Source organism: Rutidosis leptorrhynchoides, chromosome 10 (assembly GCF_046630445.1).
Source record: "Rutidosis leptorrhynchoides isolate AG116_Rl617_1_P2 chromosome 10, CSIRO_AGI_Rlap_v1, whole genome shotgun sequence".
In the NCBI taxonomy this organism is placed as follows: Eukaryota; Viridiplantae; Streptophyta; class Magnoliopsida; order Asterales; family Asteraceae; genus Rutidosis; species Rutidosis leptorrhynchoides.
The window spans coordinates 204101719-204118292 of NC_092342.1; positions in this window are offsets into that span (position 1 = coordinate 204101719).

Consider the following 16574-nt stretch of genomic DNA (forward strand, 5'->3'; position numbering starts at 1 on the left):
TGTAACATAATTAATTAATTATTTAACCTATAAATAATTAAATCCTTATCATATAAATTATTCCATAATTTATATATATACATCAAGTAATATTATTTGGAAAACCATTTTTCCTAAAATTCAAGTGTCGCGTATTTAATCAATGATCCAATCGTTAAGATCAAATACGAATAAGGTGTCTGTAAGCTTGTTGTTGGGTATGACCCGACTTGGATCAAAACATATTAGCCACGTTAATTTAATATGTCTCTCGGGCATACAAAATACCTTCAATCTCCCACTTGCACGAGAAACATAAGAAATTAATGCAAGTGATGGATACCACCTAACGATCGTCCATCACCCCCAATATGTTATGACTTTATGCCATTCAACAACATCATCCCTTTCGAGTTCCCATCTCGAATATGAATAGGTGAATCTTTCATTATTTCCTTTCGTCCTAGATGTCATGTTAGATCTAAGAGACACAGAGTGATCACTCTCTTCTAGATTTAACTTTATCAGGCCTGAGACATCTGACTCTCAACGAATAAGAGGGATAAATTGCATCTTGACTACATACGTCCTAAATATATACCTTGCATTATACCTGAGCTCTTCCTTATGAACTACCATATTTCAGAATAGCGAAGGAAAGAATCAAGGCACAATAATTGGTAATTATCCGAACCCAATATGAATCTCAGGTCAGAGGATACAATGATATTCGCCTTTACTCAAGACTACATGTGATCAACCACAAAGGCTCCATTTAGTAAATCTTGAGGGTGGGTCTTCCAATATTTGTATCCCACAAATATCTATGAACCTTGGTTGCAACCTTGCCCCACATTCATCCCGTAAATGTATACCAATCCAAGTTCATAATAGTCTAAACCTCTGATGTCATGCGAGGTGTATATAAAATAGTTATTAATTTTAGCAGAAAACACTATTAAATACGATACAATTTTACACAAGATATTTATTTATTTATAGAATGGATATACTTAAACCTTGCTACAACACTTATAGGCATTGTACCTAATCGTACAGTAGTGTAGTTTTTAGTAAGTCCGGTTCGTTCCACAGGGAAATCTTTAAACAAAGCTCAACGCTATATTAGTTTACTTTTATAAAAATACAAACATATATATAAGTAATATTATTATTGTAAAGGGGGGTTTTTACCGTTTAATGACCGGTTTGTCGATTTTAAGATTTTAGTCGCAGTTAAAACCTAATGTAAAATATAAAATAAATAAAAGACTTAAATTAAAACTTAAAGTAAATAACGATAATGAAATTGCGAATAATAAAAGTGCGATAAACTTGCGATAATTAAAAAGTACGATAATTAAAAGTGCGATTAAACAATAATAAATAAAAGTGCGATAATTAGAAGTGCAATTAAATATAAAATAAAGGAAATTAAATATGAAATAAAAGAATTATGCTTATTTAAACTTCCGTAATCATGATGTTTGACGTGTTGATTTTAGTTTTATGCCCATGGGTTAATTGTCCTTTGTCCTGGATTATTTAATATGTCCGTCTGGTTTTGTCCATAACAGTCCATCAGTCATAAATATAAAGTGCGAGTGTCCTCATCAAATTATTCTTATACCCGAAGTTAAATATTCCAACTAATTGGGGATTCGAATTGTAACAAGGTTTTAATACTTTGTTTAATGAATACACCAGGTTATCGACTGCGTGTAAACCAAGGTTTTACTACTTTGTTAACAATTACACCAATTACCCTTGAATGTAATTTCACCCCTGTTTTAATTATTCTAGTGGCTATTAATCCATTCCCGTGTCCGGTTAAATGAACGATTATTCGTACATATAAATACCCCGCCCATCGTGTCCGATCGAGTGTATATGGTAATTTATAGGGACGCCCAATTGTAAATCTTTATATTAACATTAACAAACTTTCATTTAGTTAAACAAATATAAAGCCCATTAATAGCCCATAGTCTAATTTCCACAAGTGTCGTTCTTTTGTCCAAACCCCAATTATGGTACAAAGCCCAATTACCCAATTTTAGTAATTAGCCCAACATCATGATTACTTCGTTTTAAATAAGCATAATAATAACTTAGCTACGAGACATTAATATAAAAAGGTTGAACATAACTTACAATGATTAAAAATAGCGTAGCGTTACACGGACAGAATTTAGACTTACACCCTTACAACATTCGCTAACATACCCTTATTATTAGAATTATAATTAAAATTAAAATTAAAATATAAATTATATATATATATATATCGTATATATGAGAGAAGAGAGAAATAGAATATGAAATTTTGATCAGAATTCGGTTTGCTTTATAGCCAGAGTTGATTTTTGGGGCTCCGCGACTTGCGGCAAAATCCTCTTCAAACTCCGCGAGTCGCGGAGAATGTATTTACAGCTCACACCCTTGGAGTTTCTCTGCCGACGGTTTTATAATATATATATATAATATATATATATAATTAATATAATTAATTATATATTATATTATATTTATATACATAGTTAACTTGTAATTTTTAGTCCGTTGCGTCGAGCGTTAAGAGTTGACTCTGGTCCCGGTTCCGGATTTTCGAACGTCCTCACGTACAATTTAATATCTTGTACTTTGCGTTTTGAATCTTGTACTTTTGTAATTTCGAGACGTTTCTTATCAATAATTGGAACCTTTTTGATTGTCTTTTGTACTTTTGAGCTTTTTGGTCGTTTGCGTCTAAAATTCGTCGAATCTGTCTTTTGTCTTCACCTTTTATTATACAAACGAATATCACTTGTAAATAGAACAATTGCAACTAAAAGCTTGTCTTTCTTGAGGAATAATGCTATGAAATATATGTTCGTTTTTAGCATTATCAAATATTCCCACACTTGAGCGTTGCTTGTCCTCAAGCAATATCGTCTTGAAATACTAGAATCACTTCTTTATTCTTCACACTTTGTACATCAGTGATTTCTATACGGTGGTATAAACAATGGTAGTAACGATATGGTTTACAGTCCCACATGACTATAAAAATTTAGATCCATTAAGGAAATTGGATCTTTATGAAAACATTTGATTTTTTTTTTTTTTTTTTTGAAATCTAGTTTTTACCCTAGATAAGTTTTCCGGAATAACCCTTTACCGGTGTTTGCAAAATATTTTTGTGGGTTTGGTGGGTTTCAGATTTGAAAATTTTAGCTCAAAACTTGCGGTTTTGTGTCACCCACTTGCTAACCTTGTATTTGGAAAGCAACACGTCCAGTTTACTTGTTCCGTATATTACCTTTCGGCAAACTACCGTCCGGTTGTAAAGGAAAGCGTTGAACAAGCAACTGTTAAGGCAATGTCCCGTGACATGCTTTTGATTATGGTCTATAACGTGTCGGACGCAATTACTATCCTTGGTAGGAGCAATAGTAAAGCTCACCCTTATAATTTTTCGGTATGGCACAAGGTCCTGTCTTTGACCACTATGCAACCACCGTTCTTACGGTTGACACCCGATTTGGTTCAGGTGACCTAATGAATTCCAGGTGAATTCCTAGGATTTTACGTTCAATAGTAATGAACGCATTGAAAATAGGGTTTTCAGAAAACAAATCGGTTTGTAATTTTGATCAAAATATTTTCTCGTTTAAGCTCGAGTTTAGATATCATTGAATTCCATGAGTTTGTAATTCTCAATCTTTAAGGTCAATCTCTAGGATTGAGTAATATCAGTCTTAAAAGCTGATTTTTAATCTTTAAGGAGATTATCCTTTCTGGGGATCTGATTCATTAGTCTTATCCAGCTAATTTGCATGGTGCCCCCCCATTGTACGAGATAAATCCTTCTCATGGTTAGGATAAATCTGACCACTTGGCGACCCTGTTTAATGCTGAGGTCCGTGGATTTCCTGCTGATTTTAGTGATGACTTTTCTAGATTTTTCGTCAACCTACAGCTGGTCTGGACGGCAACTTCATGACCTAAATCAAGAAGCGCGTGTCTTTTTCGGAAGACTTTACTTCCTTTTAATGATGGAATTGATTCATCGTGTAGATCCATCTCTTCTTTTCTTTCATCGGGTAAAACAGTTTAGTTTAGTCCAAAGCAAAAGTATTTTCAGTTATTTGTTACAGATATATGTGACATATGTTAAGATAACTTGGTAAATTTTCCCACACTTGGCTTTTATTTTCCTTTTTATCGTCCTCTATTCCATTTTAAATGAATTTTGACATTTTAGTTTGTTTCTTAATTTATGTTCTTTCTGAGATAACAATAATTTCGGTGTTAAAACCTAGTTTTATCGTTCATAAATATGTATAAACATGATTTGAATTCATTTAATTGAAAAATTTTACTAGAATTGGGTAGTCAGTATATAAGACTAGGGCTGTTCTTTTTTATCAGAGAGCACTAGATTCTAATACAACTACTGCTTTACTAGTATTTTTAATGGTAACCAAGTGTTTAAAGTAAAAAATTTTAAAATCCGAAAGAATTTAACCCCTTCCCACACTTAAGATCTTGCAATGCCCTCATTTGCAAGAAATCAGTAACAATTTAAATTATTGAGGGTGATTTGTGTGAAAATGATTAAATTTTTACCAAAGTTTCCAAATATATTGGCGTTTGTTTGCTGAATGATAAATGGTGCACATCATTTGTTCATTCCGTCTTGTTGTTATTTCACATATATTTTGCATCTTGTCGTCAAAATTACTTGCTTTTGCTGAACTTAATGCCAGTCTTTGAAAATGCGTTGTTTTACCCTGTTGTGTACATAAGATAAACTGCAAACATATATACATATTTTTGAAGTTTGGTATATTACCCCACATTCAAAAATTATTAAAATCTAAGAATAAAAGTTAGATAATTATAAAAATGATTACAATATTAACAAAAGTATTAAATGTATCAATAATTACAAATTACAAAATAATAAAAAATAATAAGTAAACTAAGGATGATATTGGTACCAATAGGGGTTCCAGGCATAACCATAAGTGCTATAGAATGCTTCGGCAGGGTCATACGTAGGATATGGTGGCTGCATCTCTATAGACCAAGGAGGGAAGACGGGTTTCGGTGTAGGAATATAGTTTCTACCTATATGTTGGCAATGAGCTATGATCTGGTTCTGATGAACTTGCCAATCTTCAAATGCTCTCTGTCTAGCATTTTCGTATTCCTGAGAAGCTATAAACCTATGCATTTCTTGCATCTCATTCCCCCCTCCTACATTACCTTGCTGCTGGTTTCTCTCCACCTGTGGATGTCTACCATGGTATCGTACTGCGGCATTATTTCGCCTCTTCAAAACTTTCGCACCATGGTATACATTTAAACCTATAGTATCGCGGGGTTCCGGCTCTTCTAGTAATAATCCCCCCCGACTTATATCCACATCGAGATATTCACCAATCAAAGTAATAAAAATACCACCTCCTATTATGCTATGTGGTCGCATCCCCCGAACCATAGCTGATAAATAATAACCCACACAATATGGTATACTTACAGCGCTTTGTGGGTCTCGAATACACATATGGTAAAACAAATCTTGTTCATTTACTTTTTCTTTGTTCTTACCCCTTTGTGTAATCGAATTAGCTAAAAACCTATGTATCACTCTTAATTCGGCTCTATCTATATCCAAATAAGAGTAGTTTCCCCCTTTGAAACGGTGATGGCTTGTCATTTGACTCCACACACCGTGTGTATCAAAATTCTCATCTATCTTTCTACCGTTTAGTATCAATCCTCTACAATCGGCAGACGCTAACTCCTCAGGCGTATATATACGTAAAGCCTGAGCCATGTCCAGTAAAGACATGTGGCGCATCGAACCGCCTAACAAAAATCTAATAAAAGAACGATCGGTTAAACTAGCTACCCGATCATTCAACTCTATACTACATAACAATTCTTCACACCATACTTTATATACAGGTCTACGTATGGTGAATAAACATATCCAGTCATTAAAAGAAGAATTACCATACCTCTGTACAAGTAATTCCCTAATTGGCCCGGCCAATTCTACAGCTTCTAAGGGTCCCCATTCTATGACCCTCGGTACCTCAACAACCTTAGAATGAAGAGTATGCAAACCCCGTTGATATTTTGGATAATCTATCCAAAGTCTGTCAAATCTCAGGTTCGGGTGCAACTCTTCCAAATGCATATCGGAAAAGGTCATGACTGGATGAGGTACATCCTGCTTGTAGTAGTTATCCACCTCCTGTTGTTCCAAATTCTCAGCAGGAGCATTGCGGGCTTGGGATGAAGATTCACCCCTTTCATTCTGCAAAACACATCAAACACAAATTTTGTGCATCCAAATATGCATTAGTGTCAGCAAAATCATCAATCAAAATAATTACAATGACATTATCAATTTATATCAAACTTAAGCTCATTTTCACATTTTTATCAAATCTACACTTTTTCAAATAAGCATATACGAAAATGTTCGCCAAGTTCATAAACATTCAACTCAAATAACATGTCAAAATAATCATTATTAGCAATTAAACAAGTCTCAAATGGCATTATCTTTCAAAAACCAAGTTCATGAATTTTAGACTTGAAAAAGTCCACTTTAATTCTCAAAATCGTGTTTAGGCTCAAAGTTTGGATCATTTAACTACCTAGACATGTTACACTACTCAATTTAGCAACAATTCATGACAAAAATCGGCCATAACCTGTTTATATCAAAAAGCCCCAAATTTGCTCAAGAACACAAACCCTAGATTACTCAAAATTTGAAGTTTAAGGCTTCTAATCATGTTAAACAGCATCAATCTAGGTTATACAAGCATAATACATAAACAATTTAAGCCTAATTACACTAAAAAGCATCAAAATCAAATTGGGGAAAAATTTGCTCAAGAACACCAAATTTCGAATTAAATGGTGTTTAGGTGTAGAAATTTACCGTTTTTCTTGAGTAATTCTTAGATAGCATCCTTCTCAATATGATTTTAGCAAAAAATTTGGTGATTAACGGTTAAAAATTGGGATTTTTGGGGGTGTTTTTCGGGTTTTTCGGGTGCAGAATTCGCTGTGTTTTTGTTGTTTTGGGTTGGGGACTGATCTGTTCTGCAGTTATATTTTTTTTTTTTCGGTTTTTAGTCTCTCCGCGACTCGCGGTGATTTCACTCGCGGAGTTTGCTCTTTTTTTTTCTTTTTTTATAATCTTTAACTTATAAAACAATTAAGTATTTAATTTTAAAATTTTGTTTCCCTTGTTATTTAGGACGAGGTCGTTTCGGATCGATGTCCTAGTCCGTCTCCCGACAAAATTTTAAAATTTGTCTTTTTGTAGCGATTGTTTTAAAAGCTAAGATTTTTGGGTTTTTTAATGTTTTTGGCATACTTTAAATTAATAAGATTAAAAATAATGATAATAAAAGTTCTCGTCCCTCCCTTGGGTAAAGCAATTTCGGTTCAAAGACCTAGTCTTCAACTTACGACGAATTTTAAAAATCATATTTTTAACTTAATGAGATAAAGTAAATTTTTGTTTTTAAATTCATACAACTAAAATATAAAATTCAAAATTAATATTAAAAATTCACACCAAACTCAAAATTTAAAATGCATAAAATTAAAATTTTATATTTTATAAATTAAAAATTCACACCAAACTTAAAATTAATTTTTCAAATATTTACAATTTTAAATATATTGTTTTTACAAAGTTTACAATATTAATTTAAGATTTAAATATTAATTTTAAAAACATGGTAAAAAATAAATTTAAAAATCTTTTTGTCTTTTTATCCCACTTTAATCAATCAAATATTATCAAAAATATGCGCCCCTCTTTTCGGTAAAGTAATTTCGGTTCCAAAACCTAATTTAACTCATGACGAATTTTTGAAATATTTTGGGTTGATTGTTTAAAGATATTTATACCTTAAGAATAAACGTTAAATTTCGCAGTGATGTAATAAATTTTTGAATGATATCAATAATTTCGGTCGCCAAACCTAATTTTATTCAATACCAATTTAATACTTTTTAGCGAACAAATTAGCGTTTATTATCAAAAGGTTAAAAATAAAAATAAAAATAAAAACTGTACAGACATACCTGTGAAATAGATTTCTTAGTTATATGATCTATCCCATTCATAAGATAGTCGGTTTAATTGGTTTTCCATAGCTACATAGGCGTAACCTCGAGCATTCAGTGTCTTTTCTTCTAAACATATGAACGGTCCGTCTCTGCATAAAGTAACAAATTCGGTATTTGAATAGGTTTGATTATTGGAACATTTACCTCCATGTGACCATTTTCCGCATTTGTGACATCTTTCTAGGTGTCGTGCTCTTCTTTTCGCTGCGGATTTTGATTTTCCTTTACCAAATTGTAACTTATTATCTTCGCATCTGGATTCTTTTCTAACTCCGTCCATTCTTTCTCTGATTACTGATACTATTTCACTCGGTAGTATGTCATTATTTCTTTTAGTGATCAAAGCGTGTAGCATTAGACCATGGTTTAGTTCACATGCAGTCTTCATTTCGTAAAAACCTAAAAAAAATAAAAATTCAGAATGGGGGGAGAAGACTAGTTCTTTAGGGTCTGCTAGGGAAAGACCATTCGGGTTCCATTTTCGAGAACTACACGAAAACAGACAATCTAACTCTAACAGAAATACATATTATCCTTTAAAGACTTGATTCTCCCCACACTTAGTTAGTTGTGGTGTCGAAATTTTGATTAACTTCGTTGTCGACTTCCATCGGACCATGTATGTAATGTTTAACTCTGTGACTATTAACTTTAAATTCAATCCCATTTGAATTTATCAATTCTATCGTTCCGTATGGGAAAACTCTTTTGACTATGAATGGTCCAGACCATCTTGATTTCAATTTTCCAGGAAATAGCTTGAATCGTGAATTGAAAAGAAGAACTCTGTCTCCGTCTTTAAATTCTTTTGAACTTCTGATTCTTTTATCATGCCATTTCTTCGTTCTTTCTTTATAGATTAACGAATTTTCGTATGCTTCATGTCTTAATTCTTCTAATTCATTTAGTTGACTTAATCGTAGACGTCCGGCTTCATGTAAATCAAGATTACATGTCTTCAAAGCCCAAAATGCTTTGTGTTCAATTTCTACTGGAAGATGACATGCTTTTCCATAAACAAGTCTAAAAGGTGTGGTTCCAATTGGAGTTTTGTAGGCTGTTCTAAAAGCCCAGAGTGCATCCTCCAATTTAATGGACCATTCCTTCGGATTTGATCCTACGGTTTTCTCTAGAATACGTTTTAAAGCTCGGTTGGTATTTTCAACTTGTCCACTTGTTTGTGGATGATATGCGGTGGAGATTTTATGAGTTACTCCATATCTTTTAAGAACTTTCTCAAGTTGATTATTACAGAAATGAGTACCCCGGTGTTCCAAACCTTGCAAAAAGACGTTTTAAAAAGTTGACTACAACTCGTGCATCGTTAGTTGGGAGAGCTTGTGCTTCCGCCCATTTAGATACATAATCAATGGCTACGAGTATATATAGATTATTATGAGATTTTGGAAATGGACCCATAAAGTCAATACCCCAAATGTCAAATACTTCACATACTTGGATGACATTTTGTGGCATTTCATCACGTTGACTTATTTTTCCGGCCCTTTGACATGCATCACATGATTTGCAAAGAAGGTGTGCGTCTTTGTAAATTGTAGGCCAATAGAATCCAGCTTCATAAACTTTTCTTGCTGTTAGTTGAGGCCCATAATGCCCTCCTGTTGGTCCTGTGTGACAATGGTTTAAAATTTTACTAGCTTCATCTCCAAATACACATCGGCGTATTATTCCATCGGGACAACTTTTAAACAGATGTGGATCTTCCCAGAAATAGTGTTTTATATCACTGAAGAATTTCTTTCGTCTTTGGTACGATAATCCTTTTTCAAGGAATCCACAAACTAAGTAGTTTGCATAGTCTGCAAACCATGGGATTTCTTTATAATCTATCTTCAATAGATATTCATCAGGAAAGTTGTCTTGTATGGCCGATTCATTTAGAACTTCTAATTCGGGATTTTCAAGACGAGAAAGATGATCAGTTGCGAGATTTTCTGCTCCTTTTTTATCTCGGATTTCAATATCAAACTCTTGTAAGAGTAAGATCCAACGGATTAATCTTGGTTTAGCATCTTGTTTTGAAAATAGGTATCTAAGAGCAGAATGGTCGGTATAGACCACCGTTTTTGCTAGAACGAGATATGATCGAAATTTGTCAAAAGCAAAGACAATAGCAAGGAGTTATTTTTCAGTAGTTGTATAGTTCGTTTGTGCTCCTTGTAAGGTCTTACTAGCATAATATATAGGTTGAAATCGTTTTTCAATCCTTTGTCCTAAAACGGCTCCCATTGCAAAATCACTTGCATCGCACATTAGTTCAAATGGTAGATTCCAATTTGGTGTTATCATGATCGGTGCATTAGTGAGTTTCTCTTTAAGAATATTAAAAGATTTGATACACTCATCTGAAAAGATGAATGGCGCATCCTTTTCTAGGAGTTTATTCATAGGAGTGGCAATTTTAGAAAAATCTTTTATGAAACGTCGGTAAAAACCGGCATGCCCTAGAAAACTCCTAACTCCTCTAACATTGGTGGGATGTGGAAGTTTAGCAATTACATCTATTTTAGCTCTATCCACTTCAATTCCTTCTTTTGAAATTTTATGTCCAAGAACGATGCCTTCTTTAACCATGAAATGGCATTTCTCCCAATTAAGTACTAGATTTGATTGTTCGCATCTAATTAGCATTCGTTCCAGATTAACTAGACATGATTTAAATGTATCACCGAAGACTGAAAAGTCATCCATGAATACTTCCATGCATTCTTCTATCATGTCGTGAAAAATCGCCATCATACACCTTTGAAAGGTTGCAGGGGCGTTACAAAGTCCAAATGGCATGCGTTTGTAAGCAAAAGTACCATAAGGGCACGTGAATGTTGTTTTCTCTTGGTCCTCGGGTGCTATTGGAATTTGAAAATATCCGGAAAATCCATCTAGAAAACAATAGTAACTATTTCCGGCTAATCTTTCCAACATTTGATCTATGAAAGGTAAGGGAAAGTGATCTTTTCTGGTGGCGTCATTTAATTTTCTATAATCAATACATACACGCCATCCTGTTACAGTCCTAGTAGGAATAAGCTCATTTTTCTCATTTGTAATGACAGTTATGCCACCCTTCTTAGGCACGCATTGAACTGGGCTTACCCATGGGCTATCAGAAATTGGATATATCAAACCTGAATCTAGCAGTTTAATAATCTCTTTCTTAACTACATCTTGCATATTAGGATTTAGTCTTCGTTGGCGTTGCACATACGTTTTATGACCTTCTTCCATAAGGATTTTATGTGTGCAATACGAAGGACTTATTCCTTTAATATCATGAATCTTCCATGCAATGGCTGGTTTATGAGCTTTCAACACAGAAATGAGTTGTGATTTCTCATTTTCAGTAAGAGAAGACGATATTATTACAGGTAATTCAGATTCACCATGTAAATAAGCGTATTCCAAATGGTTTGGAAGTGGCTTTAACTCTAATTTCGGAGGTTCTTCTATCGATGATTTATATCGATATCTGTCTTCTTCTTTTAGCATTTGAATTTCTTCTGTTGTTGGTTCATATCCATTAGCTATAAGTGTAGCTAACATTTCAACTTCATCAATTGGTTCATTACCTTCTCCTAAAGAACATTCTCCTGTTCCTTTTAATTCTGGAAATTCTTCTAATAATTCTGCATGTGCATCTATAGTTTGAATATAATAACATGTATCATCTGCAGATTGTGGTTGTTGCATTGCTCTATCAACTTAAAAGGTAACACTCTCATCCTCTATACTTAGGGTCAGTTTCTTACCGAACACGTCTATCATTGCTTTAGCCGTGTTTAAGAATGGTCTTCCTAATATGAGAGGAACTTGAGAATCTTCTTCCATGTCCAGAACAACAAAATCTACTGGAAATACTAAAGTACCAACTTTAACTAGCATGTTCTCCATTATCCCTCTAGGATATTTTATTGATCTATCGGCTAGTTGTATGCTTATTCTGGTTGGTTTCAATTCTCCAAGGTCTAGTTTAGCGTATAGTGAATACGGCATTAGATTTATACTAGCACCTAAGTCTGCCAATGCTTCTATTGAACTAAGACTACCCAGAAAACATGGAATTGTGAAACTTCCTGGATCAGATAATTTTTCTGGTATCTTATTCAACAGCACTGCTGAACAATTAGCATTCATAGTAACAGCCGAGAGTTCTTCCATTTTCTTTCTATTTGTGATTAGATCTTTCAAGAATTTAGCATATCTTGGCATTCCTGAAATCACATCAATGAAAGGAAGATTTACATTTATCTGTTTAAACATATCCAAAAATTTGGATTGCTCGGCTTCAAGTTTTTCTTTCTTCATTTTCTCGGGTAAGGAAGTGGTGGTTGGTATGGTTTAACATAAGGTTTATCCTTAACTGTGTTATCTTCATTAACCTTTTCAACTACCGGTTCTTTTTCCTTATCTTGATCAGGTTGTGGTTCTTGTGGAGTAGGAATAGTTTCATCAGAAGTTACAGGTATTTCAGGTGTTTTAAGTGTTGTACCACTTCTTGTGGTAATGGCTTTAGCTGTTTCATTCCGGGGGTTAGCATTTGTATCACTAGGTAGACTTCCCGGTTTTCTTTCACCTATCAACCTTGCTAGGTTGCTCACTTCTTGTTCCAAATTTTGAATCGAAGCTTGTTGATTCCTAAATGCTTGAGCATTTTGTTCATTAGTTTGTTTTTAAGATGTGAAAAACTGCATTTGAGACTCAACTAGCTTTGATATCATATCTTCTAAATTTGGCTTTTTCTCGTCGGTTTGTGGTGGTTTAATCGGAAAAATAGGTCTTTGCTGATTGTAAGTATTGTTAGATACTTGTTGATTGCTAGGACCTTGTTGGTTGTTGTATGGAATATTTCGGTTATAATTCTGGTTTTGATTGTAAATCGGTCTTGGCGGTTGATAATTATTCTGATAATTATTTCCAGGCCTTTGGTTTATGTATGAAATATTCTCTCTTTGTTCCATTGTTAATTCAATACTGAGACAATCTTTTGTCAAATGTGGTCCTCCACACTGCTCACAACTAATTCGTATTGAGTGAATATCTTTAGTCATCTTTTCCATTCGTCTTTCCACAGCATCTATCTTTGCGGAAATGGAATCTAAGTCATGGCTAGAATCGGCTCTAGCTGCTTTAGATGATCTAATGATATCTTTTTCTTGGTGCCACTCATGTGAGTGGGAAGCAGTGTTATCAATAATTTTGTAAGCATCAGTTTCGGTTTTCTTCATAATAGAACCACCAGCTGCTATATCTATGTCTTTCCTTGTAGTGATGTCGCATCCTTGGTAGAATATTTGTACTATTTGACAGGTGTCTAAACCATGTTGCGGACATCCTCTTAACAACTTTCCATATCTTGTCCACGCCTCATATAGAGTTTCATTTGGCTTTTGTGTGAACGTAACAATTTCTGCTTGAAGTCTTACGGCTTTAGAGGCAGGAAAGAATTGTTTAAGAAATTTGTCAACTAAAACGTCCCATGTATCAATCGCCCCTTCAGGTAACGATTCCAACCAATCTTTGGCTTCTCCCTTTAAAGTCCAGGGAAATAACATGAGATATATCTGTTCATCCTCCACTTCTCGGATTTTAAATAGTGTGCAGATCCTATTAAAGGTACGTAGATGTTCATTTGGATCTTCCTTCGGCGCACCACTAAATTGGCATTGATTAGTCACCATGTGTAGAATTTGTCCTTTGATTTCATAATCTGGCGCATTAATGTCTGGATGAGTAATTGCGTGACCTTGGCCAGTGCGTTTAGCTCTCATTCGGTCTTCCATACTTAAAGGTTCCAGATTCTCCATAATTGAATTTGTTGAATCGGTATCACTAGATGATTCTGATTTAATGGTTCGTTCCTCAACAATCTCTGTTTGAATGATTGGTGGTTCCGGAGGAAAGTTTAATGGTTCAGGATCTACGAACCGTTCCTGAATATTCTCCGGATTCTCAATTGTGAGGTTGGGTTCAAAAAATGGATTATCGGAAATTTGAACTGAAGTACTTGGTTGACTGGATGATGATTCTAAAGAAAAATCAACGGCGGTTATATTTGCTAAATGTCTTGATCTAGTTACAGGTGGTGAACGTATAAAAGGTGATGAACGTCTTGCTCGGTGCATTCACTGAATATCCTATTAGTTTTTAAAAGGAAAGAAAAATTATAATAAGTTATCCAATTAATAGACTTTTCTGATTTTGCCCACGTTTCGAATAGCCAAAAGATGCAGCAGAGGGGCAGGCTCCAATAACCCGGTCCACGTACAAATCCAACTATTACTACGAACCAGAAAATTTTGATGTCTATTAATTTAACCACTTAAAATAAATTTTCGTAATTTTAAGAAATTTAGATAAGAAGTAGAAAAAATTCTAAGTCCTAAAAACTAGAATAGCGAGAAATAAGAGAGAAAAAGAGTTCGTCGCAAAAGGTCGAAAAAGAAAAAATGGTTGAAAAATAAAAGGAGACGGAAAAATAAAAGAAACTTATAAAAACTTAAAAATACTTGACTAACCTAACCTTATTACTACAACTAACTTAAAATTATAATCGCAAATTGAAATTACTAATTGGAATGATAATTGATACATAGTAAAAGGTGTCTAAAAATATTAAAGCTTACAGGAGAAACTAAATCCCAAATAGAAATAACTTAAAAAGAAAAACTAAAACTTAAAAAGGCGTCGCAAAATTCTAAAGCACCTAATACTTAGTCTAAAGAAAAAGCACTTAAGGAATTCTACGGCAAAGCCTAAAAATCTAGGAGTAAAAATAACTATAGCAAAAACTAAGTTTAAAATTAAATATGAGCTAAAAAATACAAAAGTTATGCTACAACGATTAAAAAGGGACAAAATATAAAAATATACAAAAAGTTGTAAAAATTACAATTTTTATAAAAATATTATTTTTATATTATTTATTTTATTAAAACTACTAATTTTACAATTTAATAAAACTAATTAATACTAAATACATAAATTAAATAAAAAGTAAAAATAAAAATAAAACTAATAATAATAATAATACATAATTAGGGTTTAATAATAATTAATTAATTAATACCCGTAATTAATGCTAAATTAGGGCTTTTTGTCGCCTGTCAGAAAGGCTCCGCGAGTCGCGGCATTTATTGCATCAAACCCCGCGAGTCGCGGGGTTTCAGAATTCAGCTGACAGGTTTGAATTTTTACGCGTTTTTCTTTATTTATTTTTTTTTTTATTTTCTGTTTTCTGTTTTCTGTTTTTAAATAAATAAAAGATTTTAAAATAAAACTTATATTTTTATAAACTAAAATAAAAATAAAGAAACTTATAAAACTTAAATACTTAACAAAATCTTAAAAATACTTATATTTTTGTTTTTCTTTTTATATTTTTGAATATTTAAAACGTATTTTTACAAAACGAATTTTAATAAAAGTAAACAAAAAATCTTTTTTTTTTTATATTAGCGTTGCGCTTCCGGCTTTTAAGATAGTCCCCGGCAGCGGCGCCAAAAATACTTGATGTCATGCGAGGTGTATATAAAATAGTTATTAATTTTAGCAGAAAACACTATTAAATACGATACAATTTTACACAAGATATTTATTTATTTATAGAATGGATATACTTAAACCTTGCTACAATACTTATAGGCAGTGTACCTAATCGTACAGTAGTGTAGTTTTTAGTAAGTCCGGTTCGTTCCACAGGGAAATCTTTAAACAAAGCTCAACGCTATATTAGTTTACTTTTATAAAAATACAAACATATATATAAGTAATATTATTATTGTAAATGGGGGTTTTTACCGTTTAATGACCGGTTTGTCGATTTTAAGATTTTAGTCGCAGTTAAAACCTAATGTAAAATATAAAATAAATAAAAGACTTAAATTAAAACTTAAAGTAAATAACGATAATGAAATTGCGAATAATAAAAGTGCGATAAACTTGCGATAATTAAAAAGTACGATAATTAAAAGTGCGATTAAACAACAATAAATAAAAGTGCGATAATTAGAAGTGCAATTAAATATAAAATAAAGGAAATTAAATATGAAATAAAAGAATTATGCTTATTTAAACTTCCGTAATCATGATGTTTGACGTGTTGATTTTAGTTTTATGCCCATGGGTTAATTGTCCTTTGTCCTGGATTATTTAATATGTCCGTCTGGTTTTTGTCCATAACAGTCCATCAGTCATAAATATAAAGTGCGAGTGTCCTCATCAAATTATTCTTATACCCGAAGTTAAATATTCCAACTAATTGGGGATTCGAATTGTAACAAGGTTTTAATACTTTGTTTAATGAATACACCAGGTTATCGACTGCGTGTAAACCAAGGTTTTACTACTTTGTTAACAATTACACCAATTACCCTTGAATGTAATTTCACCTCTGTTTTAATTATTCTAGTGGCTATTAATCCATT